At 45.8% G+C, this 25,015-nt stretch overlaps 1 protein-coding gene and 1 long non-coding RNA gene across 6 annotated transcripts in view; one reads left to right on the forward strand and one right to left on the reverse strand.

Moving 5' to 3' along the window:
- ATP8A2 (ATPase phospholipid transporting 8A2) overlaps positions 1–25,015 on the forward strand; it is a 543,049-nt gene that overhangs the window by 430,895 nt on the left and 87,139 nt on the right. The gene's annotated exons all lie outside the window — the stretch shown is intronic.
- Positions 6,659–15,384, reverse strand: LOC311589356. Its single transcript, XR_014776518.1, has 3 exons — positions 15,272–15,384; positions 11,281–11,579; positions 6,659–8,525 (listed from the first exon to the last, which is right to left on the reverse strand). It is a non-coding gene; the product is annotated as an uncharacterized lncRNA (long non-coding RNA).

Genomic DNA, 25,015 nt, shown 5'->3' on the forward strand with positions numbered 1-25,015 from the left:
ACCTTAAGTCACCTACACTGACCTAAGTAAACCAAAGGATGTGCATAGGTTCTGTGAAGATCACATGTCCTACTTTCCTGCCGCACAGCCACACCAGGAAGGCCACCAGGGAGGAAGGTGTGAGGGACAGAGCTGGAGGACTGGAGGAGCAGAGAGAGCTGGGAGGGACATCACTATGTCTGTGTTAAATTATGCTCATTAATTCAATTTGCATCAGGAATGTGTGTAAATAAACGCTGGCAGCTGCAGGGCCGTGCATCCTGCCGAGCGCAGGCAAGATGAAGGGCCAGGGGATGGGGCCGCCTGACTGGGTCTCAGCGGATGATGCCGCCACCATAGGATAATGACAGCGGGGATGGTATTATCATTATCGCATTAGGGGGCTTTAAAATGCAGAGTCACTTACTGAGCCAAGTGGAAGTAGAGAGGCTGCCCTAGCGCAGATAAAAATCTGCATTATTTGAAGAGATTAAGCTTCCATGACTGCCCTTTCCTCTAGGGGGTAGGGGAAAAAAATATCACCACAGATCCGATTTCCTGGGTTAATGAACGTAAGATAGTGCCTTGCGGTCCCCGACCTGGCACCATTTCCAGACAGACAACCTGTTCATAGCCGCCACGCTCTCAGGCACCAAGTCCCAGGCTGAGAGCACTGAATTCTGTCAGTGGAGGGCAAGCTTGGGGTGCCGTGAGACTGGGGAGCAATCATAGGTTTGATTTGGGGCCAGTTCACAGTCACTGTTTTGAGGGGGCTCGCTGATCATCACCGCCTACTATTTACTAAGCTCCGTGTGGCATCCTGGGAAATGACACTTGCTTAAACCTTAGAAGATGGTTCTTGCTATCCTGACACTTTTGGAGCTTCAGCCAAAACTGTTTACTCTAAAGCAGTGCCTGTTTCCTAACTGCATTAGCCATAGATCCTTTGTCCCTACACACTGATGGAGTGGCGAGTGAAAAGAGTCAGCTGCCGTGTTTTAAGTTATCTGGAATTTCTTTGTGGCTAGGAGGGGCCACATGGTGGCGATGATGATGATGATGATGATGATGATGATGATGATGATGATGATGATGATGACCTTGATGGTGGCTAGCCCTAGGCTCCACAGTTTACTGTGCACTTTGTACATTTAATCTGCGCCATAATTTCTACTCCATACAAGAACCAGAAGCCTTGCAGAAGGCAAGGCATCTCTGTGGTCATGAAACCTGGAGGGGAGTTGGGATTTGCCTCCTGGTAGGTTTCAGGTCCCTAACAGCAGGCAGCAGTCCCCAACCCAGCATCTCCTCCTTGAGTCACTACAAATATGCTGCCCTCCCCCCATTTGCCTCACCTCTCCCATGCTCCATGCTCCAGGGTCAACTGCATCATTTCATTATGGGAAATAGATTTTATGAGTATCAGTGTGTGCTGGCCTCTCACTACAGGATGATATAAGAAAGGGTTGTAGGTGAGGTCTGGCAGAGATGAGTCCCTCAGCGAGCCGCAAGTTTCCCTCCCAAATGCTGGCAGGCCAGTGTCGCCATCCCTATGCACTAGGCAGGCTCTGTAGGAAAGATGTGAGCAGTGATGGGCTTTCCTGTGTGTAGTGTCACGTGGCTGCCTCCCGGCATCTTCCAATGACTGGAAAACCATCGTCTGTGGGTGCCTCCAGGCAAGACTAAAGAAAGCCATGGGAGGCAGAGCGACTGGCATGGCCTGCGTAAGCCAGGGCCTTCTTGGTGGCCACGTTGCTTGCGGCTAGGGAAAGGTGACACCAAGCCTAGCCCAGTGCAATGGGAAGCAGAACCCGTGGTCTTGTAGACACCAGACACCTTGCTTTCCCGCCCATGCACATCCCAAGTCAGGTTTGTTTCTGGGTAGTTTCTCCCATTTTACACACGGCTCTTTTCTTCTTAAGAAAGGGAAGATGCTGGCCGGGCGTGGTGGCGCACGCCTTTAATCCCAGCACTCGGGAGGCAGAGGCAGGCGGATCGCTGTGAGTTCAAAGCCAGCCTGGTCTACAAAGGGAGTCCAGGACAGCCAAGGCTACACAGAAACCCTGTCTCAAAAAAACTTCCCCGCACTCGGGAGGCAGAGGCAGGCGGATCACTGTGAGTTCAAGGCCAGCCTGGTCTACAAAGTTAGTCCAGGACAGGCAAGGCTACACAGAGAAACCTTGTCTCGAAAAACCAAAAAAAAAAAAAAAAAAACCTTCCCCACCCCAAAAGAAAGAAAGAAAGAAGGAAGGAAGGAAGGAAGGAAGGAAGAAAAAAAGGGAAGATGCTGGGTCAGTAGCATGAGAAACGTGATTCCTCTGGATCACCCAACCCAATGGTCTGTTGTAAGGACATCCTAGAAGAGTGGGCAGCAGAAGGACAGGGAGCTTCCGCTCCTACCTTACACAGATGCCCACCCTTAGGAGGGCTGGTGGCCTTTAGTAGCCACAACAAGCAGAAAAGTGCATCCACCTCTGCATCCTCCTCCAGCAGAGTGGGGGCAGATGAAGCTCATTTTACCCTTCCAGAAGTGTGTGTGTGTGTGTGTGTGTGTGTGTGTGTGTGTGTGTGTGTGTGTATTTGCCTTGTACATATAAGTGCATATGCACACAGAGTTCAAGGGTCAAGGAGGTTGGGTGTCTTAATTGCCTTCCATCTCCTATTTCAGGACACGGCATGTCCCCAACCCTGACATTCACTCGCTCCGCTAGGCTGGCTGGTCAGTGAGAGCCAAGGCGTTTCCTGCTGCAGGATCTCCGGTGTCGGGGACACAGCCACCCATTGTTCCACAGGGCTTTTTCTCTAACCTGTGGCTCAGTCTTCTTCCTTGATTTACCTCTTTCGTCTTCTATCCCTCTGTCTGGCCCTGTCCCTCTCTCCTTCTATCCTTCCATGTGAGCTGACTGACATACCTACTCCCTCAGAGGTGGTCATGGAGGCTGTACCGTGAGGGATGTGGCCTCCCCACCCCGGCGCAGGGATGGGAGTCACCACAGCCTGAACAGGATCTGTCCTGCAGCCCACTGTTCCTGATTATGGCATTCTCTTCCTGTTAAATCTATAGTCTTGTTTATCCTAGAATTAACCGATCACAGCCTGAGCTGAGGGGAATTCGATCAGGGTTGGCTGGTATTTGTGGAGCAAAGGCATTTATCTCCATTTAAAATTGGCCCTTTTCACAGCCATGGGGGTTGTTTTCATGCGTTGTGCCTTAATGATGTGTTTATTTACCTAGCCTGACACAGTTCCCACTGGCCCTGGGTAATCCAATATAAACTCATAATAAGCAAGATTCCTAAGGCAGGAAAAGACTTTTCAAAGAAGACCAAGGAGGACTCCCAGTTTCAGCTTCCATTGAAGGAGTGCAGGCAAGTCGGCCAAGGGGAGGCAGGGGAGCACTAGCTGAGCAGGAGCCTTCTGGTTTGAATGCTGCCCTCTCTCTTGCCCTCACTCAGCAGCTGTGTGCACTTGGTCAGAGGAAGATGGGGTCTTTCCCCGTGGAATAGTGTCACTGTTAACTCTAAAAGTAGTGGGCAACAATGTGGTGACTTTTAGGTAAGGTCTATATTTTTATGTATGTCACTCCCAGTAATATGAGTACGTTTTCTGCATTACCTGGTATATTACCTGCCCCCATATACACATACCAAAAGAAGAAAAGTTAGTGTGTAAGGGCAGTCAGTGGTGGTACATTAAAGTATCTGTTGCTGGTGTTAGGTTGTACATCTAAATTATCTTTTATTCTGGAAGATTCTCAGTGTGGAAATGGTGGCTCTCCGTGGGTTAGATGGCATATGTCCAGTGTGCCTGTCTAATTGGAAGAGGGTTGTGTATCTCAGCTTTCTACAAACTGCCAAACTGTGGGCCATGTCTGTCCGTCCATCCATGTGTGTCCTGCTCCCCCACCACCACCCACTGCCTGTCAGCAGCACTCTTTTGAGTCAAGTCTGTGAACCGGTCTGTGCTTTGTGAACAGTTCACTGACTCCAGACTCGGGTGTGCACCACAGCTCTGTCCCACTCTCAGAAGATGCTAGACACTGACTGAGCTAGGCAAGCCTCAGCCTGGGAGACTTCAGTCTGACGGGACAGAGCATCTCCCAAGCCAGTCCTTAGAAATCCTCTTCTAATGACAGTCCTGGGCCTCTCAATGCCACAAAAAGCTGTCCAGGGGGACACAGGAAAATGTTCAAGGCTCTTGGCCTCTGAGAGGGACGATCAGAGACCCACTACCCTGTGGAACTCAGTAAGCATAGCATGAGGTGGCTGCCAGCTCTGGATGTTTATTGTAAGCCCTACAGTATTATGGGTTGTTCATTATCGAATCAAGTTTACAATGAAAGGAAAAAATCATCCTGTGCCCATTGACAACAGCTGGTCCAGCAGCAGACTAGGAACACATTTCCTTATGTATAGAAGGCAGCCATCACAATGTCTGAGGTGTCCACAAACATCAGTGTCGCATACTTATCTGTAGAAAGTCTCCAAATGTGCAAGCGTAACATGTAGTGTTAGAGTCAAGAGCATGGCTAGGCTGGTGTTGGCAGAGGATGAGTAAGAGTGGGGAAGGCATAAGGAGGCTTCCGCTAAGAGTTCCTAGAAATTTTTATCTGCACGTGAGTCCACGGTATCCATTTTGTAAAAATGAGAACTCCTCTGAGATGCACATGTGTGATCTTTATATAAATGGTACTGTGAAAAAAGTTTACATTGAACTGTGTTGTGAGGGAAAACATCTTTTCTCAGTCAACTGTTAATAACAATTCCTACAAGAGGAAGAAGGCATCAGATACCATTAGCAGGAAACGCTCTGGGAAGGGGGCTGGCTCCATTCACACCCACCCTGAGCACTTGGCCTTTCTCATAATTCTTCTTAGGACGTTTTTTGCTTTGTCTGTTAAGACTGCCCAGCTTTGCCTGCCAGTGTGATTTTTTTAAACAGACCAACAGTGAGCACATGGAGTCCAGAGAAATGCTTTGGGAGAAATGTTTCATTTGGCTGCTTATGCAATGAATAATATTCAGAACAGTGTTTTGACATCCTGACATGGAAATTGCCACCACTGGGAAGTCCTGTTGAAGGTCATGAAGGTAGATGGCATTGGCCACCAGGAGTGGGTACCTCCATGCAGATTTCCACAAAGGCTGGACTAGCTTACATTCCTACCAGGCCAAAATTCATTGTACTTTCGCATGGAAATACCCTCATCTAACAAAGTATGATAATTAATATATAGATAAAGAGATAGATAGATAGATGGATGGATAGATAGATAGATAGAAAGATAGGGTTTTAAAAGGTTAGGAAATTACTTAATGGTAAAACTTGGGCCTATCATGCATAAGATGAGGCCCTGGTTCATCCTCTAATGTGCTCAAAAAAACAGAAAAAGGCCAGGATCCAGGACCGCCAAGGATTTGTTAATAGCATTTGTAAGACAGGTAAAAAACAAAACAAACAAACAAAAAAACCTTGCTACCAAATGTAGCACAAATTAGCCAGACACGCCTCAGCAGTCACATTATAAAGTGGACTGTAACTAATTCAAGCTTACTTTCCCAGTATAAGGCTAAAATAGCATGTCGTTCCTATGAAACCCCCCATCTGACGTGTTAGTTTACAATCACCACAGTTCTTGTCCCTCAAGGACTTTATCTTAAAGGTTTATCCAAACGGTTGTGCGAGACTTCTCACGTTGGCTGAGAGCACTTCCTCGGAATGGACTCTACAGATTAAACTAGATTTCCATGTAAGTTCAGTTTGTGTGGAAATGCTATCTTGGAAGCCTGCCTTCTAGAGAGCTCCCTGCCATATGGCATGGGGCTATGTGAGTATGGAGGTGGGGGATGCACACACATGTGCGGATGCTCATGCACATGGATGTGAAGGCAAGAGTTTCCTCAATGGCTTTTCATGTTGGTTTTTGAGACAGGGTCTCTTCACTGGCTGTTTCAGCTCCTGGTGGTTCTTAGCCTGTGGGTCATGGCCCTCACTGGGGTCCCATATCAGATATCCTGCGTATCAGACATTAACATTATGATTCATAACAATATCAGAGTTGCTGTGATGGAGGAGCAATGCGATAATCTTATGGCTGGGCTTTATTAAAGGGTCACAGCATTAGGAGGGGTGAGAACCACTGAGCTAAACTGTCTGGCCAGCAGGCCCCAGGTGTCCTCCCTAGTGCTAGGATTCTCAACATGCATCTAGCTTGGCGTGTGGATGCTGGGGGCTGAAGTCAGATCTTCTTGCTTTGCACCTCAAGCTTTTTACCCACTAAGTCACCTCCCTGGCCTCCTAATGTGGCCTTTTGTTTTTCCCCGTAACCTATGAAGTGCAGGCAGGGAAGGAGCAGAGTTAAGCTCCACGACTCCAGATCAACATCCTCCATCAAGGAAGAGTAAATATTGTTTGTCATCCTCAGACAATCATTTTTTTATTTTGCCATTTTGTTGTTACTTCATTCCTGACCTGCCCCCCCCCCACTTTCCATCATAGAGACCAAAGTCTATTAGTCATTCTTAAGTTGTTTATCACTCATTTTTCACATCGTGTCAAATTATAATATATAAATATATATATACATATGTATATATAATTTAAGTAAATATTTTACAATATCAAAGCTGGACATCCCTTAGGGTAGAGGATTGTATGAATAATTTTTATTTACATCAATTTACTTTTTCTCAGTTCCTTGGCAAGAAGACGCTTCGGTAAATGACTCCACTGCTCTTTAAAAAAAAAAAAAACCACTGCCGTGGTCTGGCCACAGTTCTATTCCCGGGGATGGAGGCCTGGGGTTAATGAAGTGTTCCTTTAGAAGAACTGTTATTTTAGGCCTAAGGTTGATTTTTTTATGCAAGCCTTAGTTCCCTTCCTGTAGGATGTTGTCCTATCGCTTATGTCCTCCCTCCAGACACAGAGACCCCTTCACAGCCACAGCCCTTGCTCTCCTCCCGCTCCGGGTCTCCTCGGCTTCGGCTCACCTCTGCAGCTCTGGCTTCAGAGACATAATTCTTTCCTATGTCTCCTGACTGTTAATTTCCTAGAAGTTCTTTGGACTATTCTTCTTCCCAGCCCATTTCTTAAATATAATAAGTCTGAAGGATCCTTTCCTTGGCCACCTTATTTGTTTTATTTATTTTTTATTTATTTTTATTTTATTTTATTTTATTTTACTTTTTCCTAGCTTCTATTATAGCCACTAAAACATCAAGTTCAGCTGAGAAATATATTTGTCTTTAGTGCAACATTGTTTCTCTACAATTCGATTTGCTGATGGGCCCTCACATCTGTATGCATGGGTTTCCCTATTAACTATGCAGGAAAAATAGGCCAAAAAAGTTGTATCTGTGCTGAACAGGTAGAGACAGTTCTGTTGTCACCGCTCCCCCAAACAGTAGTGCAGCCCAATGATTCCCACAGCATGTGTACTGTGCAGGGTGTCACAAGTCATCTGGAGAGTGTGCAAAGTATAGAGGAGTGTGTGCACAGGGTCTCTGCAGACACCGTGCCATCTTTACATAAAGAACTTGCACACCGATGAATTTTAGTCTGGGGTAGGGGTTGGGGGGGTCCTGAGACCCGTTCCCTCCAGGGTGCTGAGTTATAGTTGTACGTTGAAAGTGGAGACAGATCTTTTTCACTTTTTTGTATTTCTTCACATACCTAGCAGTGCCTCCATAATAAATATCAGATGGCTGGGAAGCGTGCTCATATTGGTTAGAGTTTCCTAGCAGCTTCCAATTCAGTTCCAAAATTTTGTTCTAATGAGTTATCCTCCATTGATGTACTGCCAGGACAAATGTAGCCATTTTCTCTCCCACGTACCTGTTTGTACGCTGCCACATTTGGTCCATTTTAATTAAAGTCTCTATTAGATTTTTTTGCAGAACAGCATTGTGGGAGCTAAGATGACACCTTACCAAAGGATTTTCTTTATGGCCGTGGAACTTGCTGAACTCAAGTCCACGGGGTGGAAATGCTGCCACCCTTGGGAACATGTTTTTTCATCACAGAAGCCTTTTAATTTGCCAGAGGGGACTATCCTGTAGTGCTAAAGCGAAGACCTATGAAATTCAGCCTTTAAAAACAAAGCTGTGTTTGAGTTCTGTGGAAACAGACGGTACTGCTTAAAAATGACATGGCAGATGGCATGAAATTTGTTTTAAAGCATTACTCTCAGGTTAAGTCATGTTCACCTCCTTACAACCTGGAACACATTTTTACGACTGCAGAAATGGAGGGTCTGCAGTGCTGAAGACTGTAGGCTGGGCTGGACCAAGGGCTCCTGCCGAGCGGTAGATGAGGAAAGAGGCTCCCATTGCTGTAGAGAGACCTTTCCCTGTGTTGAGCCAGTAAAGACCAAGCTGAAACTGCAGGCCATGCCGTCCTGAGAGTTGCCTTTACTTAATGAAAACTTGCCTTCAGGGATGCTAGTCTCTGCCATTGGCTTCAGGTTATCTGTAGTTTCTCCTTCCACGCATCCTCAATGTTACTTAACGGCATTTCCACTGGTAAAACGATCCTATTCACAGCTAATCCTGTTGGTAATGATATGCAAATCAGCCTGCTTCCAAGATCTGAATATGTGCGCTCTCCCCCCCTCTCTCCTCTCTCTCTCTCTCTCTCTCTCTCTCTCTCTCTCTCTCTCTGCCTCCCAGTGAATTAAAAACCCTCTATGTATGACAGGACCCCATGAGATGTTCTGATCCACACTGTCCTGCTGTAGCCTCTTCCTCCACACCTAAACTATACCCATGGCCCTCCAGGAATGGCCAAAGTGAAACACCACAAAGCATGTCTTTTGTCTGACACAATGGAAAACATCCCTCGGTAGCACATTTAGCAGGTGGATCAGACTAGTGGTCTTTTTGCTTGATTTTAAGGCTTGGTATAGTCTTGAAAAAAATGGAGTTACGGCACTTTCAAAGTCTTTATAATTCTACAAAGGAGATAGATTGATAGATAAATAGATATAACTATATATATTGATATATATTCTGATATACATATATATGTGATATATATGATATATATATATATATGGTGTCATTGGGGAAACATCTCTTTGCTTATGAGAGATGCAATTTGTTTTTAGAAGTGAAACTTTCCTGATGCTTGGAGAAAATAAGTTAAAAAGCATAGAGACAAAAGTCAGTTTCCTGCATCCTTCCTGCATCCTGTGACTCCCCCTTTGGTTCCCACCCCACCACTGCCTGTGTCACTCATGCCCTGGCAACCCAGTGTTCCCCTCCCCTCTGTGGGTGCAAGCCTTTCATTGCAATCTCTTCCTTCTCCTCCTTCCAGCAACTTACATAGGGCCATACAGCATATTGCACTGAAACACATAGGATTTTGGATTTAGGGGGTCTGTTGTTATTTTGGATTTAGGGGGTCTGTTGTTATTTTGTTTTGAGGTAGGATTTTGCTATATAGCCCTGGCTGGCCTGCAACTTTCTATGTCAACCAGGCTACCTTCAAACTCACAGACATCTGCCCACCTCTGCCTCCCAAGTGTTAGGGTTAAAGGTGTCTTCTACTGTGGCCTAAAAGTTTTGTTTTATGTGTGATTACCTTTTGCATGAACCCGAGGACAGACTAATTCTACCATGACCACTGATGGCATTCCTAAAAGGATGCCTGGGACTGACGCAGTTGAAGACGGGCGGGACCTCAGACGGGCACACTTCTAGGCCTGTTCCTCTCATCATTTTAGACACATTAATCACATGGCTTTGGTGTAAATCAGTAAAGATTATTGTTGGCAAGCCCAGATGCAGCCTACCATGGCTCCCGTTCCGGATGCTGGGCAAGTTCCTGAGACGCCTCCACTGTGCCCCGGTAAACTCTACAGAGAGGATCTGCTTAACTGGCCCTTGTAGTACAACATCTCATGGCTCATTCCGTGTCCTAGATATGACTGAGCAATGGAGGCCGGGGGACCTGACCTCACGAGAGTCTGTCAGTTGTAATAGGCGAAAGCCTGTTGACTCCTGATGACTGCTTAGTAAATGATGCATCGAAGACTTGTCTTATTTCAGACCGTCTTTCAGGAAGACTTCCATTAACAGCTCTATATGTATCCATCCAGGACATTGCTTGCGTGCCTACAAGGTACAGGCATTGTGCTGAGGCTTATGCACAGAGTCACACAAAGACTAAGATGCCCATGGGCCATCTATTCCAGAGATGGCAGGTGTACACAGATAAATGATGTGCAAACAGAAAACAATGGAGGGCAATGGTGAGTGGCTGGGCACTCACGCAGATGTTCTGGTCAGAGAGGCCTCTAGGGGCTGCTGTGTTGGCAGGGATCTGAGCAGCAGCGTCAGTGTCCCCAGAACACAGCAGGTGGCGTGGTCATAGGCCAGGGCAGTGTAAGCCAGGTAGGTGGGAGCCAAGATGGGGAGGGTGGAAGAAAAGAAGAAAGGGGTAGAAAAGTGTTTGGATCCAGAGCTTAGAGAGGTCTTTGTTAAGGGTGGAGGGATAAACTAGGGTTTTATTTGGACAGGTATAATTCATGGGAAGTGGATGGCTCAGCAAAAAGAAAAAGCTAGAAGGCCGTGTTAGAGTGTAGGCAGGGGCGGTGAGGGGGGTGGCTGGACTCAGAATGTACAGAGCCCATACAAGGAGTGGATTAGAAGCCGGGGGAGGGGGGAAGGGGGAGAGAGTGAGACATCTGTAGAGTTTTGCCCTGAGCAAGGGAGGGGGGTCTGAAGGCTGACTTGGGCAGAAGGCCTAGAGTAGAGGGCAGAAGGGGGAAAGGGTAAGGTATTCCTGCCACGTCAGTTGCTAATTAGAAAATGCACAAAGCCACCAGAGGAACAGTGGAAGAGCCAGTTCTTCAGCAATCCAAAACACAGCTCATCTAAGAATCCAATGCGTAGTTAGATGTAGCCCATTTTCCATTGCTATTTCAAAGTACTGGAGACTGGATGGTTTATATAGAATAAGGGCTATTTTGGCCTCTGATTTGGGAGGCTAGTAAATTCAAGAGCTTGGCGTTGGCTTCTTACATCTTGGCAAAGGCATCACATGGCAACAGAGCCAGTGTGCCAGCTGAGGTGTCTTCTCTTATCAAACCACCATTTGGACCATGAGGGCCCGCCCCCATGACAACTAATCCTAACCTCCTAGGCCCCACCCCTAAATGCCACTAACGTGCATTTTTCTAGCATGTGGATTTCAGGGCTACCAGCAGCAACAGGCCATGGGACAGAGAGGCTGAGGAATGCTGCCACCTGCAGCAGCCCGGGGATCTTTTCAGTGACTTGTGTGAAGTGAACCTTTACCCACCTCACAACACAAAGGTGAGATGCTTAGCTGGGCCATCGAGGAGGGTACAGGAGGGTCCAGGAGGAAGCAGAGCTGGATGTTCCCGAGAAGGGATCTAATGGAAGTGTAGGGCTTCATAGAAAGGTGCTCAGCAAATCAGGAAACCATCCCGGCACCCTGGGGCTTCTCAGATGAGATCCTCAGCCCAGCGTCTTTGCAGTGGCCATGCCTCTGACTTTAGTAGTTCCAAATTTCATCTCCAAACATTGCCGAGAACTCTTAAACTTACATTTTAAATATCATGTTTAATAGAACCTGTTCTGGAAAGAAGAGCACACGGGACTAAATTCTGTCCATGCACACGAGGGCTGCATGGGGCAGGAGGAGGGGAAGGGGCAGGGGGTGGAGGGAGGGCACGCGGCAGTCAAGACACATGCTGTGCTATAGATGGGACTCCTTGCAAGATTCCTGAGAATTACAGCTAGGAAGGGAGAAAGGCCTTGCAAGCTTATGCACTTGGTTCATTTCAACCGTAGCATTCTTTGTTGTTGACCCAGTTTGACCATCTAGCTCTGGCTCATATGGAACCCACTACGCAAACCAGGCTCCTTTGAACCGAGAGATCGGCCTGCCTCTGCCTCTCACTCTTACGTGCTGGAGTCGAAGGCCTGTGCCACCGCATCTGGCAATTGTCTTGTTCTTACTTGAAGAAAAATCACTATATAAAAGAATACTGTCTCTGTGTTGGCCTCTTGCACAACAAGCATTGTTAATGGCTCTGGAACCTCTGACCCTCAACTGGCAAGAGGCCAGACCGCAGAATGTGGCACCCCCTTTCCTTTCTCATGTCCCCTCAATCTTCCCTCCCTTTCTATCCTGCCTCTGGGCCTCACATTGAAGCCATAGTAGAGATACAGTTACTGTTGAAAGGAAAGAACCAGGAAGTGACTTCCCATTGGCCTACGGGAAGAAGGAGAAGCTGGTGGCTGAGAGCAAGCCGGGTGGTAGAGACACGACGGACGGACAAGGCCAGTAACTGCAGAGTTGCCATCTTGAGTGGAGACGGACAAGGCTGGGGAGGAACAAGGAGCAGACAGAGGACAGGAACAGCTCTTGGGACCTCTGCCAGCAGCCTGGGTGGCACTGGAAGTGGCCGCAGGATAGTGTTGGGTTGCAGGGTTTGCTAGTATTGGTGTTTGCATGGAAAGCAGAGTTGGGGAGAAGGGGGGGGGGGAGGCAGGCAGAACTGAAAGGGCCTTGAGAGTTTCGGGAGACAGGAGGGCTCTGCTGAAATAAGGAGCTGCAGCAGCATTTGTTTTCCTGTAAATGAAGAGATTACGTGGGATGCTTAGAGCCCGGAAGCTGCAGGTGTGTGTGCATGCCTTCACAGGAATTAAATTTTATACTGGCAGGTATGTATTTGACTGTAAATAAAATATAATCTCAGTAAGAGATCTAAATTTGCAACTATATTGCACGCCGGTCGTTGAATTTGTGAATTGAAAAGGAAAAGGAAACCGACTGAAAGAACACCCAGGACTGAGTTCTGCCTTTCACTCGCTTGTTTTCTCTGCAGGGTTCAAAAGCATGAATGAGCCAAGCGCTTCAGAGAGGAGTGGGCTTTAGCGCTGGCCTTGAGAGCCAGCAGCTATGGGGGACTGAGGTTTCAGCATTAGGCTTGATTTCACTTGCTGGTGTTTCTTAGCTAAGCTAATAAACCCATGGAGGCTTTGTCCAGCCTTTTGGCCCAGAATCTGTCTCCAGACAGGATGCAATGATTACTTGTAAATGATCGCGTCTCTCTGACAAGGATCTCCAAGGAATATCTCTTTTTAAACGGACGTAGCAAGATGATTTGAATGAAAACATTGTTTGCACTGCGTATAAACACTAGTGGGCCTGCCAAATCTGCAAATGCCTACATAGAGCTAATTCCAGGTACTTTGGTTACACTAACCTAGATTCGAGGAGCAACTGTCCCGGTAGCTATAGAAAAGGATCAAAACAATGTTGGCAATCAAACGGACTCAGTGTGTGGGATTTAAATGGGACTGTGAGACATTCAACCACTTACCAAGAAAGGAATGGAGATTGGAGATTGCAGGATTCAGGAGGCGTTCTCTTACCCCCTGTTCTGCACGTCACAAGTGCAGTTGCACTCAAGGCTTTTCTGACTGAAGAGCAATATGCTAGCTTGCTCTCTCTCCTTCCCTCCCTCCTCCACCCCTCTCTCCCTCCCTCCCTTTACCCCTGATTATGGGTCTTCTCAACACAGGTTTCACTAACTGTTGTACCTCCAATCCAGGCTGCAATGCGCCGTGCTCCCAGACCTTTTCCTGATCCTCAGGCAGCCTCATGCTGTTCCGTGGTGCCGCTTATCTCCTGACGTAATGTACACACTACATTGGCTACAATGTCTCTTTCTTGGTTATCAGTTATCTATAGACATATATTATCCAAATTACATAGGTATGTCCCTTTCAACATCTGGGGGTCACTCCAGAAGAAAACGGAGCTGGTCAAAGGCTTAAGATCTGACAGGGTGGTGGCGGGCACCGGGAACCTTGTGACGATGTGTCGCTACACATCCTACGCTTTTTATTACATAGGAAATTCCAAAACTAACAAGTCGCAAGTTATTCGTTTGTATCCAGTGTGTTGAGATTCTGCTCCGTCCTGACTATGAGATGAACCATCCCTTTGTTTAGCCTCTCCATGCTCTGAATGCTACCTGTCTTGTTGATTACTTCAGACTTAGCTCCATTATCAGAACAGCTGTAATGGTGTGTGTAGGGTGTGTCATCAAGTCCCGTTTATTTTGCTTAGGAAAGGCCTGGGAGCACAAGAATAGTGACATAAAGGAGATCATAGGGCAAAAAAAATAATATATATATATATATATATACATATATATGTGTGTGTATATACATATGTGTGTGTGTGTGTGTGTGTGTGTGTGTGTGTGTGTGTGTATACATGGAGGGATAAATTAACCTTGGTTCTGTGTGGCAGCTCTGCAGGGCATATAGAGGGAAATCACATATGGGTATGTGGATGGGTTTGGCACACTGCATTCCAGACATCCACTAGGTATCTTGGGGCAGATCTCCTGTTAATATGAGCATTTGATTTTATAGTTATAGGAATAAAGTTGCTCTAGAGGAAATGAAGGAGAATCATCTAAACAGTACTTTTTAAACACTGCGTGACACCTAGGGCTCAGGGAGCATTGCAGAAGAGGGGCAGGAAGAGTGTAAGAGCCAGAGGACCAGAGACTTCCCTGTGAGACTGTGACCCCTAGTATCGTCAGAAGCTATGCCCATGCCCCACCAACATGGCCACCCGCTGTGAGCTGGACAAGGAGGACGCCAACAAGCATGCCACAGCGGAAAGAAAAAAGCCCTGCTCAAAGAACTACAGACAACGGAGGGGCGATGGGAGCAGGAAAGGTGGCTGGTCCTCCCCAGGAAAGATCACAACAATTGTTTGCGCAGTGCTAAGTGGCTAGCCCTGAAAACATACACACAAGTAACATTTATGGGCTCAACAGGTGGGGTGTGTGTGTGTGTGTATGTGTGTGTGTGTGTGTGTGTACAAATACATGTACACAGATACATGTATGAATACAATAACAATTGATGAAAAAAGAGGCCATGAATATGAAATACAGTAAGGAGGGATGCGTGAGAGCATTTGGAGTCAGTAAAGGGAAAGAAGAGATGTTGTAATTAAGATACAATCTCAAAAATAAAGAGCAGCAAACACATTTTGTGAATTCTGCCTCAGGCATCTGGAATCAGAAGCGTAGGATGTGTAGCGACACATCGTCACAAGATTCCCTGTGCCCGCCACCGCCCTGTCAGATTGACAGCCACCCACCGCTGTCAGGCTTCTTAAGCCTTTGACCAGCTCCGTTTTCTTCTGGAGTGACCCCCAGATGTTGAAAGGGACATCCAAGACTCTTTAGTTCCGGGAAAGAAAGGGGACTTCACAGCTCCCGACTGCCACTCACTTGCCTGTGCTCTTTGCCACCCGGAGGAGTTTTTGTCCTCCATAGTGCGCTGTGTTTTGCTCTGCCCTCTTCAACCCTGACACATACCATTTTCTGCCTGAAATGCTTTCTCCCCACTCCGCTGGTAAATGGCTTGTGGGTAAAGTCCTGATTCAAATGTCAAGGTTTAAGTGTAGTGTTGTCTTACACCTTCCCAGCCCTGCACTCTCTCCTATAATTAGCGGTCACTTTCACAAGACACTCTCTGTTCCATCCAGATCATATTCTATTATAATCCACAGTTCTCCCATCTGCTCCTCGTTACACCCTCGAGCCCTAAAGAATGATGAGAACGTTGCATTATTTCATTTTCAGCCTCTAGCGAATTATTAGCATGATAGGCTTATCCCAGATCCCGGAAAGGCGGTTTGCTTAGCGCCGTATCGTAGGCTTCGAATACAGGGTTTCTCCTCCTCAGCCTCTGACAACAGGTCCTTGCAAGTTTCCCTCCTCCCGGGCTGAGACTGTCTCAGTGATCGTGCCCTCAAGAGCAGGTAGAAGGCACTAGAATCTATAAATGATGGTCCACGTGTGAGGGGTGTGATGTCATGTTTCAGCGCAGGGTGATTATCACAGTCTTCGCTTTGAACTCGCACGATTAGAACATCGGAATCTCTGACTCATTTGAAGTTTGCTTCCTGTCCTTGTTGTTAACATTAGTTACCCTCCTCTGCAGTAAAACACCAGAAAGTATTCTTCCTGCCTAACTGTAATGTATCCCTGGACCAGCTTGTCCATGCCCCGTCCGCTCCACCCCTGCCCCCTCTCCTCTCTCCAGCCTCTGATCACCACCATTCTGCCCACATCTTCTGTAAGATCAACTTTGCAGCTTTCCTATGTACCCTGGTTTGCTTTCTATTGCTGTGAGAAACATCATGACTAAAAAAGAAGCTTAGGGAGGAAAGCCAGTTTGGGTGGGGGGTGGGGGATGGGGGGATGGGGTGGGGGTGGGGGTGGGTTACATGTCCCCAGTCACAATCCATCACAGAAGGAGTCAGGGCAGGAACTCAAACAAGGCAGGAACCCGGAGGCAGGAGCAGAGGCAGAGGCCATGGAGGGGTGCTGCTGACTAGCTTGTTCATCATGGCTCACTCAGCCTGCTTTCTTATGGAACCCAGGACCACCAGCCCAGAGACAGCCCCACCCACAATGGGCTGGGCCCTCCCCCATCAGTCACTAATTAAGAAAACGCCCTACAGGCTTGCCTGCTGCTATCAGACGGAGAAGCACTTTCTCAGCTGAGGCTCCTTTCCCCCAGATAACTAGCATGTGTCAAGTTGACATATAACTAGCCAGAACGATGTGTGAGTTCATACTGTATTTGCCTTTCTGTGTCTGGTTTATTTCACTTAACATGGTGGCTGTGCTATCACAAATGATAAGACTTTATTCGTTGTTTACAGCCAAATGATGTTCCACCATGTAGATACATCAGTGAGTTTTTGGATGACAGACGTCCTGCACCTCCTTCCATATCTTTTCTCAGACTTTATTTACTTAGCCACTTAACAACCATTTCATGAGTATCTACAGTGGACCTTATTGATCCCTTAAGGGCCCTTTCAGCCTTTGAACTTTAAAACAGCCATGGCACTTCCTGAAAAGAAACAATTACAACCTTCCTTGATCAGCAAATCTATTGGGACTTCTTTCCCCCTTGCTGTCACAGGCTTTCTTCATATCTCTTACACCTGAACCTCCTATTTTTTTTCTTAGATCTTAATTGTACGTCTTCCACAAGAGAGGACCCCTGTGCTTTTAGCTGTTGGTGTTGGCTGCCGTTCAGAATAAGTAGAGTGAGAAGAGGGCTTGTGGGCTGGCACTTTAGCTCCGTGGCTGAGCGCATGCTTGCAGGAGCATCTGGGTGGGGCTTTTTTTTTTTTAATTGAGGAGGACAGGGGAGGTGGGTGCTGGAGGTTGAAGCCACCGCCTCTAGCATGCCAGCACCCTGCCCCTCAGGCTACAGAAGTAGGATCTAGAAGGGGCTCTTCTAGAACTGCCTTACTGCACTGTTTTCCATTTTAGAATTGGCTGAAGATTTTTGCATGCTAAAAATGCGGATTTTCCCCCCTTTTGCACGTAAAGATAGAGAGGAGCGGTGTCCGGATGCCCTCTTGATGGTGGAAAATGAGATAGTTAACACCATCATATGGGGCCTGTGGAGGGCTCACTTGCAGTCAGCGTTCTGACGCTTGCTCTGTGGGTCTTTTGGGGGCAAGTGTGTTTACAGAGACGCACTATTTTGCTCTGGTACTATTACAGCCGACTTTTAGCCCAGCATTTTATCTAAGTTGGCAGTCGGTGTGTTCAGCTCTTACCTGAGCACCTGACACTTGTGGTCACAGTGATTTGGGTGTGCTGAGCACATTTGACCAACCGGGCAATCCTCTTCCCTACCTTCATCTTTTCCATTTGTCCTGTACTGGAGCGGGCTTCTCCGCCCTCCCCAGGACATACGAGGGTGTCCTTGAGGCCTCAGTCCTCCTTGGTGTCCCGTAGCAGTGTCCCGCAGCAGCATTCCACAGCAGCCATTCCATTTTAAGGCTCAGTGCACTTGACAAATTCCAGACACCCCATGGCTGCTCCAATTGCTAGACCACTGGTGACTTCAGGCCTCGCTTGCCTTGGGCCTCAAGGGAGCTTGAGCCAAGGTTCACATGACTGGCTATTCCAGCAGCAAGCCCCAAACAGACAAAAACCTTTAAACTACCAACTGTGCCGGCTTCAAAAAGAAGTGACTTCAGAGGGGACTCTTGGCTGCAGTGCAGCACTTTAGTTTCCTCCTGGGGACAGTGGGGACCCCATGCTGTTAAACAAGTATGCTCCGGGAGCCTTAGATTTTATGTAACAAGCCTAGAAAGCAAAAAGTATTATTTGGATGGAAAGAGGAGCAAATAGTGTTGAGTCTGAAAAATTAGATATATGCCTTTAGTTGAATCATGCTCTTAAAGTTTTAGGGTTTATTCCTGCCCCACCCCCCACCCCCTTGACTAGTTTATTAAATGAACTGCAAGGGAATCAGGGGCTGGGCAGTGGTTGCCATGCCTCTGCCCTCCTTTCCTGTTTTTTAATGTTCAGATTTCATGGTACAAACCTTGATCTTTGAAGATTCTTACTTACTAGTAATCTACACACTATGTACTTATTTAAACCAGATACATCCTAGCCGTGTATGAAAGCTCTACCTTATAGTCACTGATTGATTTTCTTACAATTATCTCTTGTAAATGACATATGTTAAACATTTTTAAAGATCACGTTACTAAAATAATAACAATCATCCCATACAATAGTTTCAGAAGCTTAATGGCATGCGTTATCACAAAGTGTACCTAGTAAAATGAAGTAATTATAACAGAGTTTATTCATGTTACATATTGCTGTATTAATTTAAATCTTCTTTGCCATTTTTAATTGCACAGTTCAGCAAGGCTGCATGCGTTCATCATCTTCTATAACTTACCCACCAGATTTATCAATTCGAGAAACCACATATGAACAGAATCACACAGTGTCTTCCTTTGTGCCTGGCTTATTTCAGGGAGCGCTGTGTTCTCTAGAGTCATCCTTGAGGCTAAGTAACTTCCTCCCATACACATTTAAAAAAAAAAAACCTTTGCGCATGCGCATTCTTTTGTTGATGGGCATCTATGGGTTTTCCCTCTGGTTTTGTAAACCGTGCCGCCCAGAACCTTGGTGTACAGTCTCTGTTTTCAGGCAGATTTGTTTCTAAATGTCCCTCTCTTCATCTCTTTGTGGCAGTGGGATAATCTGGCCTTTTTCCTGACTTCCAAGAGGAAGCCACTCTTGGTCTGAAGTTCTAGGCTGACTAGTTAGGGGGCTCTCTACGACGTCGTCAGACCTCGCTAGGCCTCGCCATCTCAACAGGCGCATTGCACCTAGAAATGAGGACGGAAATGTAACGAGAAGAGGAACTGTCTGTTTGTAGGTCGGGTGGAGAGATTTGTGAGAAAGCTGGGCCCTTGTGCTGTTGCACGTGTAAGTGAGGGAAAGATTCCAGGCCCCTGGCAGCCACACATCTTCTTAGAGCCTCAGCCACTTGGGATGTCGAATCCAGGATGTAGTGCTCTCAACCAAATGGCCCCGTGGCCCCAGAGCACGTGCAGAATGGTTTCAGAAGGTTCTGTGTGGAATTGAGGTCTTGTTGAACTGGGCCGTTTCCATCTGTCTCTGGCCCCATGTGTGAGCCTAGCTGATGTCAGATGGGGAAGCATGGAGGAAGACAACAAATGCAACGTGGTGTGTTTTTTTTTCTTTCTTTCTCTCTTTCTTTCTTTCCTAATTTCTATACTTGGAGAAAAAAAAACTGAGAACAAAGGGGGCCTGCTATATTTAGCTTGCTTTGATCTCCACTAGCACCAGATTAGCATTTATGTTTTTGTTTTCCAGTTAGGAAAACAGACTGTTTTGCTCATCAGATTGAATGAAAGTGGTCTCTGCTCAGTTTCTTCAAATATGAATACATTAATAACAACTGGGCTTACATAATAAAAAAACTGTGACCTTCCAAATGATGGGAGCTGTCTGCTGCATGTCAAGGCTACCCTTTTCAGAGAAGTGCTAATTCACGTTAAGTCCGCCTGAGAGGTTTGTTTAATGAGCAGATTAAATGGATGATTATCCCTCTCTTAATTTTTTTCTTTTTTAAGGAAGGGCTTCTTGTGATGGCCCTCTGCTATTTGGCACAGGAACACAGAGGGGCCTTTTAAAATTACCCCTGCAGGGTCACTGGGACCCAAGCTGTTTGCTTCATTAAACTGTACTCTCTTCTTCAGAACCACCCTCCCATCCACCCTGACACAATTGTATCTAAATTAGCATCTGCCCGGCCCCCCTTTCTCTCCTCTTTTCAAGCCCCTGCTGACAGGGATTGGCAAAAGATGTTAATTGGTTGGGCCTGGCTCAGAACAATAGACTTGCCAAGCTGACAAAAGGACTAATGTTTCTTTCACTATGCATCCAGATTCACAGAAGTCCCTCCTTTAATTACCAGGAATTATTGTAATGCCTGGTCAATGGAATAATTGACCCTCAACAGCTAGTGCTCATTCCATAATAAAAAATGGCACAGGCCTAGTCAGCGGAGCAGGTAGGAAAGTGATTTGCGGAGACTAAAGAGCAATTTTCTCAGCCAGCGTTCTGTGATGTACCAAGGCAGCTCTCAGTGGGAGTCCAAGAGAGGGGACTAATTTGTGCTCCTCTAGGGAGGCTTCAGAATAGAAAGGAGCTGCTAGTGGGAGAATTTGGAAGGTCTGAGACGCCTGTGGTCAGTACCAGGGTGTGGGCCCATGGGCTGGAACCTGTAGAAGCTTGTGTCAATGTTTGTGTCCACTTGGGACAAGGTTGCACCTGGAACCCCTGCTTTTAGAAAAGGTAGTTCTGTTTCAGAGGTCAGCTCAGACCCCACAAACCTAGTCTCAGCTCATCCTTAACATCATTTATAAATGATCCCACCCACAAGATGATGTTGTTATTTTTTAACTGTGTCTTTTAAAGATACAGTTTTAAAGAGTTTCTTTTAAAAAGTAATTGTGTGTGGGGGGGGAGCAGGTTTAGGGATGAACGCACTGGTATAGTTCTTGACTACTCTGCAGGAGAATTGGGCTCAATTCCTAGTAATTTTTTCATTCATTAATTTATTTAGTCACTTTACAGCCTGCTATCAGCCCCCCCCCTCTCCCCATCCCACCTTCAACCCCCCTCCATCCCTCCCATCTTCATTCCCTCCTCCCCTTCTCCTCAGAAAAGGGGAGGCTCCCTCATAGGTACCAACCCACCTTGGCACATCAAGACGAAGCAGGATTGGCGCATCCTCTCCCACTGAGGCCAGACAAGGCAGCCCAGCTAAGCAGAAGGGATCCAGTGGCAGGCAACAGAGGCAGCCCCTACTCCAGTCGTTAGGGGGCCAACATGATGGCCATGCTGCTATCTGACACATATGTCCAGGGATCTAGGTCCAGCCCATGCATGCTCTTTGGTCAGTGGTTCAGTCTCTGTCAGCCCCAGTGGACGCAGATTAGTTTACTCTGTAGATCTCCTTGTGGTGTAATTGACCCTGTGGCTCTGTCAATCCTCCCTCCCACCCTTCCACAGGCCTAGCCTAGTTCAGCCTATGGTTTGGCTGTGGGCCTCCGCATCTATTTCCACCAGCTGCTGGATGAAGCCTTTCAGAAGACCGTTACGCTAGATTCTTGTCTGCAAGCATAGCAAAGAATCATTACTAGTGTCAGCGGCTGGCTCTCTCCCATGGGATGGGGCTCAAATTGGGCCAGCCGTTGGTTGGCCATTCCCTTCATCTCTGCTCCACCTTTATCCCTACACTTCTTGTAGGCAGGACAAATTATGGGGTTGAAGGTTTTGTGGGTGGGTTGTTGTTCCGCCTCCCTCCGTTGGAAATCCCACCTGGCTACAGGAGGTGGCAACTTCAGGCTCCATATTCCCCCTTCCCGCTGCTGCTAGGAGTCCCAGCTACAGTCACTACCACCCCCCCCCCCGCCCCCCGTAGATCCCCTGGATCCTCCCCTCCTTACCCCAGAGATGCCTCTCATTCTCTCTCCCAGACCTCCTCGACACCCCTGCTCTCTACACCCCCTTCCAACCCCCTCCCCTACCCAGTTCCCTTCCTCCATCTATTTCAGATGTCTATCTTATTTCCCTTTCAGAGTGAAATTCAAGCATCCTCCCTTGGGCCCTCCTTATTACTTAGCTTCTTTGGGTCTACGAGTTATAGCATGGTTATCCTATATTTTATCACTAGTATCCACTTATAAGTAAGTACAGACGATGTGTGTATTTCCCAGGATGATATTTTCTAGTTCCATCCATTTGCCTGCAAATTACATGATGTCTTTGTTTTTAACAGCTGAGTAGTATTCCATTGTGTAAATCTACCACATTTTCTTTATCTGTTCTTCAGTTGATGGGCGTCTAGGTTATTTCCTGTTTCTGGCTATTACAAATTAAGCTGCTGTGACCTAGTTGAGCAAGTGTCCTTGTGGTATGGTGGAGCATCTTTTGAGCTTATGCGCAAGAGTAGTATAGAGGGTCTTGAGATAGAAATATTCCCAGTTTTCTGAAAAACAACCAGACTGATTTCCAAAGTGGTTGTACAAGTTTGCACTCCCATCATTAATGGAAGAGTGTTCCCTTTGCTCCACATCCTCAACAGTATGTGCTGTCACTTGAGTTTTTTTTTTTAATCTTAGCCACTCTGATGGGTGTAAGATGGGATCTTAGAGTTGTTTTTATTTGCATTTCCATAATAACTAAGGATATTTGAACATTTCTTTAAGTGCTTCTTGGCCATTAGAGATTCCTCTGTTGAAAATTTTCTGTTTAGCTCTATACCCCATTTTTTAAATTGGGTTATTTGGTTTGTTGATGTTTAATTTCTTGAGTTCTTTATACATTTTGGATACTAGCCCTTTGTGGGATGTAGGGTTGGTGAAGATCTTTTTCCGTTTTGTCTTATTGACAGTGTCCTTTGCCTTGCAGAAGCTTTTCAGTTTCATAAGATCCCAGTTGATCTTAGTACCTGAGCTGTTGGTCTTCTGTTCAGGAAGTTGTCTCCTGTGTCAATTTATTCAAAGCTATTCCCCACTTTCTATTCTATTAGACTTAGTGTATCTGGTTTTATGTTGCGGTCATTGAGCCACTTGGACTTGAGTTTTGTGCAGGGTGATAGATATGGATCTATTTGCACTCTTCTACAAGCAGTTAGACCAGCACCATTTCTTGAAGATGCTTTCTTTTTTCCACGGTATGATTTTTGGCTTCTTTGTTAAAAATTAGGGGTGTGTGTTAATTTCTGGGTCTTTAATTTGATTCCATTGATTAATCTATCTGTTTTTATGCCAATTCCATGCAGCTTTTTTTATTTACTATTATTGCTTTGTAGTACATCTTGAAATCAAGAATGGTGATACCTCCAGAAGTTCTTTTATTGTACAGGATTTTTATTTTTAGCTATCCTGGGTTTTTTATTTTTCCATATGAAGTTGAGAATTGCTCTTTCAAGGAATGTAAAGAATTGTGTTGGCATTTTGGTGGGAACTGCACTGAATCTGTAGATTTCTTTTGCTAAGATGGCCATTTTTTTTTCTATGTTCATCCTATCAATTCAAGAGCAGGGGAGATCTTTCCATCTCTAATATCTTTTTCAATTACTTTCTTTAGAGACTTGAAATTCTTGCCATTTAGGTCTTTCATTTGCTTGGTTAGAGTTGTACCAAGATACTTTATATTAATTGTGGCTATTGTGAAGGGTGTTATTTCCCTAACTTCTTTCTCAGCCCATTTATCATTTGTGTAAAGCAGAGCTACTGGTTTTTTGGTTTTTGTTGTTGTTTTTTTTTTAGTTAATTTTGTATCCAGCTGCTTTTGCTGAAGGTGTTTATCAGCTGTTGAAGTTCTCTTGTAGAGTTTTGGGGAGTCACTTATCGTCTGCAAATAACAATACTTTGACTTCTTCCTTTCCAATTTGAATCCCCTTGATCTCCTTTAGTTGTCTTGTTGCTCTAGCTAGGACTTCAAATACTGTATTGAATAGATACAGAGATAGTGGAGAGCCTTGTCTTTTCCCTGATTTTAGTGGAATTGCTTTAATGTTCTCTCCATTTAATTTGATGATGGCTATTAGCTGGCTATAGATTGCTTTTATTGTGTTTAGGTATGTGCCTTGTGCCCTGATCTCTCCAAACAAAATGGACAATTTTCTTGATCTATACCATTTACCAAAGTTAAATCAAGATTAGGTAAACAAATTAAATAGTCCTGTAACTCCTAAGGAAATAGAAGCAGCTGTTAAAAATCTCCCAACCAAAATCAGCCCTGGGCCATCTGGTTTTAGTGCCAAATTCTACCAGACTGTCAAAGAAGAGCTAACACCAATATTCCTCAAACTATTCTACAAAATAGAAACAGAATGAATGTTGCCAAACTCATTCTATGAGACCACAGTCACCCTGATACCTAAACCACAGAAAGAACTCAACAAAGAAAGAGAATTTCAGACCAATTTCCCTTATGAGCCTTGATGCAAAAATGTTCAATAAAACACTGGCAAACCAAATCCAAGAACACATCAAAAACATCATTCACCATGACCAAATAGGCTTCATCCTAAGGATGCAGGGATGGTCCAATATATGAAAATCTATCAACACAATCCAGCATATACACAAATTGAAGGGGGGGGGGGTAAACCACACATGAACATCTCATTAGATGCTGAAAGAGCCTTTGACAAAATTCAATGCCACTTCATGCTAAAAGCCTAGTAATATATTTTAAGTGGAGAAAGGCAAATTGTACACACTTGGATGGGAGTATAGGTTATTTATTTTATTTATTTAAAAATAAATCTTATTCTGTATAGTTGAGGTTTACAAGATGATGTACTTCTGCATACTGAAATGGTAAAAGGCCAATGAAATCGCTCTGGCCCACCTGTCATCTCAGAGATGTTTGTTTGTTTTGTAACAGGAACAGCTAAAAACCACTTCTTTGTTTTGTTTTATTTTTTGTTTTTTGAGACAGGGTTTCTCTGTGTAGCCTTGGCTGTCCTGGATTCGCTCTGTAGACCAGGCTGGCCTCGAACTCACAGCGATCCGCCTGCCTCTGCCTCCCGAGTGCTGGGATTAAAGGCGTGCGCCACCACGCCCGGCTTAAAAACCACTTCTTGAT

Source organism: Acomys minous, assembly GCF_964271855.1.
Source record: "Acomys minous genome assembly, chromosome: 18".
In the NCBI taxonomy this organism is placed as follows: domain Eukaryota; kingdom Metazoa; phylum Chordata; class Mammalia; order Rodentia; family Muridae; genus Acomys; species Acomys minous.